Below are 5,583 nucleotides of genomic sequence, written 5' to 3' on the forward strand. Positions count from 1 at the left end.
TAAATGTGAATCGACTTAGATCAATAAACTTTGAACAAATATCAATAGTTCATCCGTTGGGCTGTACTTCTAGAAAACGCAACTACGTAGTTCTATGCTCAATTTTGTACCTTGTGCAACATTTGATGTCAATATGACTAACATTAAGAGTTGGATGTCCAATTTACTTAAAATCGGGCAAATTTATATATATATATATATATAAGTTATATCCAAATATGAACCGATTTCAACGAAACTTGTCACAAGTTAGGTTATACTAATTTCAGTACGTTTTGTTCCTATCAGCCATATATTGGATCCTTGGTGCGTAAATTACTTAAAATAAATCTATAATATAAGGGAGCTATACCTAAATCTGGACCGATTTTCTCGGAACTTGGCAGACATCCCTCTAGGCTCAATTTAGTACGTTATGCCAAATTTCGTGCAAATCGAAAAATACAAGGGACTTTGGTGCACCATTTATATTAAATCGGACAAAAATATATATGGGAGCTATATCTAAATCTGGACCGATTTTCTCTAAACATGACAGACATCACTCTAGGCTCAATTCAGTACGTTATGCCAAATTTGGTGCAAATCGAAAGATATGTAGGGACTTTGGTGCACAATTTACATGAAATCGGACCAATCTATATATGGGAGCTATATCTAAATCTGGCAGCAAATAAAATAGCTAGTTAAGAAACATATCAACATTTATTCATTTCATTCATTATTAGTGTAAGCAGATAAGGATTGGGTAAAAGAGGAAAAAGGCAAATGAAAACGAATATGAATTTTTTGTCTGTGAAGACATTTTAAAAATATGAGCCACATTTTTGTAGAATATTAGGATGTTAAAAACTTTTGCCTTGTTATTATTAGGTTAGAGCCCTTTTTTCATATACTGATATAGTCGGTCCTGTTCGTTTTTAAATCTTCGATAACTGAAAGATTTTGTTCGAATTTTAAGCACGTTCTTGACTGCGAACAAACTGAAGGACATTTTTGATGGAATATAGGTACTAACTGATGGATGAATAAAAAACGTATTCTTATTAGGATATAAACCACATTATTTATATTGTCAATTTGTGTGGGTGTGCGTTCTGGCGCTTACCTTAAAATATAATGGAAAATGTATATCCTCTTAAAATTTGCACTTGATATAACTGGAAGTCTAAACATCAAAGTGAATTTCATATTTTGTTTTTTTTTTCACAGCACTTTTCTCGTTTTCTCTTGGCAATTTGTATCTTTTTGAATACAAATACAAGTACTTTTTTGTAGCATTTTCATTAATTAAAATTTATTAATATTTCATTTCAAGTTAGCCGATAAAATAATTCCTTTGATTTCAATATATTTTTTTGTTTAACGCCCACCATCAACAGCTGAGAGTACCGCTCGAATAGACATTCGTCAGATAACTGATTACATTTGACAAAAGCATTTGTTGTTATCCGCTAAGAGAGCGTTTCGGCTGCTGTGTTATTTCCCCAACACGGCATTTTTTATGTTGTATTGACGTGTTCTCTTCATTCAAATACCCAGTGGGAAAATGGAGAATGCATTACATTGATAATGAATAATTTCTTGCATTATATGATTTACATTACAGAATTTGTCTAAAATATTCGAGAAAAGAATGCAATTTGAGAAAAAAATGATTATAACATTATTGTTATGGAATGCATTATATTATTCATCCCAATAGAAGCGAAATGGTAATTTCATTTGACGAAATCTGCAAATTGATTACCGTCTATATTCCAGAATCTATACATAATGGAATGTGTAGTTTCATAGTTTTTTTCTTGTTTTTTTTTTTTGTGTCCCGTTATTTTCGGGCGACTTCATGTCGCGTTATTGTTGAAATTTGTAAATTTGTTTAGTTTTGTTTCATTTGTGTGACAGTGAAGACGTAAGTTTATAAAATGTATTCAAAGCGACATTGGAGGCGTTTAATATCACATAAAAATAAACGTTGTGCAAGTGCATCAAATGAAAATAATTTAATTTGTGCAAGTGAACAAAATATTTGTGTAGAAGAAATTCCTACTTTGAATATAGAAAACGAAGAAGAAGAAGCAGAAGAAAGTTTTGACCGCAGATTAACAAATTGGGCAGTGAAACATAATATATCTAGAGAGTGTTTTGATGACTTATTAAAAGTTTTATCTTCCGAAAGTCTGTCAGTTAATATGCCAGTGTCATCCAAATCCTTAATTAGAAACCAAACATGTACCCTTAGGACAGTGACACCTGGTTCATATCTGCACATTGGACTAAAAAATCAACTGTTAAAACTCGAAAGTATAATAAAACATTGCGAAGGATGCACTTGCACAACTGCTGAACAGTTTAACTGTGATGATATATTATATAAATTAATTCGATTGCCATACCAAAATAAATTTGTATTCCTCCCAATTCTCCATAAACAGAATTAAATTCTCAAGATTGATACCAAACCAAAACTTTTAAAATGTCTATAATAAAAAAACAATTTGTGTCACCTCTTGCACCCCAGAACGCAATACTTCAAACTGACGAAAATAAAAAATCAGGTAAAATACTTTAAATATATATACATTAATAAATAAATAACATATTTCTTATATTATAGAATTGGCCCGAATAGAAGATATTGAGAAAAACATTAAAATACTAAATGGTAAGTATTTTACTTCATAAACATTACATCATAAATAATTTTATATATATTTAAATCAACACTTTAATTTCATACTTTTGCAGATAAATTTGATACATGTATAAATGTACTGACCAAAATTGAAATAAAACTAGATACTCTATTGACACAGGATGCGAAAAAAATATACTTTCCCATACAAAATGAGGCAGATCTCCACAAAGTTGAGAAAAAAATTGGGGAAGACTTCGCTTCGTTTGTAAGTATTGAATAATATTAAAAAATGCTAATATGATTATTAACGACAAATTCTTTTTTTCCAGATACCCATCATGGAAAGGATATTGTTTCCTTCTGGAGTTGTAAAAAACTTATGTAGAGTACTTTCCGAAGAATTGATTATGAACTATAACTTTGAAGGAATAAAAGGAAAAATGGCTTTTAAGTCCTTTGAAAATATAAATAAGTTAATGTATGGTAAGTAAAATTGTTCAAATTTTCTACATTAAATACTTTTAGAATATACATATTAATACATATATTATTTTTTGCAGAGGTGTCAAAGAGGGAAGGATACGACGAGAAGGAATATAAGAAGGATGTTAAAAAGGCATTCCATTTGATAAAATTAAGGCAGTTTAAGAAAACACATCTCGCTAAAAAACGTAGCGAGAAATAAGAATTTATTTAAACATAATCCAAAAATAAATTACATTTTATGTTTTTGTATGTATTCACAATGAGTTTGTTTGTTTATGTTTTTGTATTCTAAGAATACGTACATATATTTATGAAATACATATAAACTATGTTTATTATTAATAAATTATTTTATTATATTTCAAATTAAAAGAACATAATTTTAATGTATTCTGGGGGAATGAATTATAAAACAAATGATAAAGTATTAATTATTTAATGCATTGGGATACATCAATTATATAATGTATACTTAAAAGATTGTCCAAAATGCATTATATAGATTGCATTATATTACGAATCGCTTAGGCAAACAAAAGGAATGCATTATTTTCCTAGGACATGGACCGTGTTAACAATAATGAATTCTGGAATGTATAAATCATAGTGTTTATGCATTACCTCTTCGTTTACCATACCTTCCATTTTCCCACTGGGATATTAGTGTTGCCACATTTGGTTTTAAATATCCTTGAGTAGTTTCTGTTTCAAATGAGCAATAGAGAAATTGTTCTCTTATGTGAGAATAGGAACAAATGTGAGAGTGAAATATTTTTTGTTTTGTATACATAGAAATGTGCGGGCTTAGCTAGGTATTTATGAATGAATTTTTTAATGAACAGTGTAACACGATTAAGCCATGTAGTGTAATGAAGAATAAACGTTCACTTTATAGCGTTTTAGAAGAAGAAAACAACAGAGACAGGGAGAATAAAACATAAATTTCTCTTTTCAGGATTAAACGCTAATTTATAAACATCACGAGTTTATATATATTAACAGCTATGAAGTTCATACATACTTGTAAATAAGTATTTTGCCTACCCGCAATGCCATGTTATAGCCAATATGGTTCTAAAATTATCTTATGTCTATAGAAATACTTAAATTGTGGACCTTTTCCAGCAGGATATTAAAAAGATCACACGACAAACTGTCACCTTTTCTAAATTCTCGTTCGATATCAAAGGGCACCGACTATAACTTCTGAGCATATACCAGTTAAAGTAATTTTGTATATCCATATTAATTTTGCAGGAATGCCGAACGCAGACATACCTTTGAACAAAGACATAAAAGTATAAAGATAGGACAATCGATATGTCAACAATTTCCAATAGATGGCTTTTCCTCTGTTGTTACGATATCATAACAACAGATCGAACAATATTAAACGTTTTAATCGCTATATAGCAAGCTTATAAAATAAAAATATATATTTTATGTGCGGATCTCTGATTTTATTTACATTTTATACACACAATTTCGCGTATTAGCGTTTTTATTCTTAACATGCCTCTGTTATACCTGAGACCCCCTGGATATTTGTTCATAAACTATTTTTTCAAGATGCATTTTGTCGAGTTTTTGCTCTAAACACCTCTGAGCGTATAGGGCTGTCGAATGCCGCTTTGTATTCGACGAATAGGTGGAATGGGTCGATGGGTTTTTCGTGAGTCTTTTCCAGGATCTAGCAGGCATGTAGCCGCATTGAAAAGACCCAATAAAATCATTGACCATTGGCTTCTGTCGTTCACACATTACGCTGAATAGCACTTATTGGTTCTGGGGTATATTCTACTACTATTTGATATCAGACGTTTGACAAAATACTCCAGATTTTTCACACAAAAGTCAGGGTCCATTTGACCCGCTAATCTTTATCAAAACAGGCATGCTTATTCTTTGGTCCGATCCCCTTCTCCATGCAAAATTTCATGATGTTTGGGTCATTATTGCGGCCTCTGGAGCGACCAGAAAAACCGACAAAAATTTAGTATTTGGTCCATTCCATCCCCTAAATATTAACCGATCTTTCCCAAAAACAATAGGGGTCTTCATTGGCCAGAACCCATCCTACAATGGACAGACAGACGGACGGACACACATGTCTAGATCGACTCAGCTAGTCGAGATATGACGATCGGTATACTTAAAAGTGGGTCTAGGACCAATATTTCGCGGCGTTGCAAACTTTTGGACTGCACAAAGCTATAATACCCTGACAACATAGTTGTGTAGGGTATAATTATAGATGCAATTACTCTTGACAAAATGGGCGGGGAATATACAAAAGTTTATTAAAATTTTTTTTAATAAAAAAGTGCACTTTGGAACTGAGATGCATGTTGTTCTGGGTATATTTGCATTCTAGACTGACTCGGATTAGTAAAAAATTATAATCTATATCTTGCATCGTGAGCATATAATTGCAAATTATTACATAGAACACGTATACG

At 31.2% G+C, this 5,583-nt stretch overlaps 1 long non-coding RNA gene across 1 annotated transcript; it reads left to right on the forward strand.

Annotated features, from left to right (window-relative positions):
- The first annotated feature begins 1,534 nt into the window (after positions 1-1,534).
- LOC133328948 (uncharacterized) lies at positions 1,535-2,925 on the forward strand. The gene is made up of 4 exons (XR_009754293.1): positions 1,535-1,715; positions 2,436-2,558; positions 2,618-2,665; positions 2,749-2,925. It is a non-coding gene; the product is annotated as an uncharacterized LOC133328948 (long non-coding RNA).
- Positions 2,926-5,583: the final 2,658 nt, after the last annotated feature.

This window comes from Musca vetustissima, unplaced genomic scaffold (assembly GCF_032173495.1).
Source record: "Musca vetustissima isolate MV318-11 ecotype Yass unplaced genomic scaffold, APGP_CSIRO_Mvet_v1 utg141280, whole genome shotgun sequence".
Taxonomy (NCBI): Eukaryota; Metazoa; Arthropoda; class Insecta; order Diptera; family Muscidae; genus Musca; species Musca vetustissima.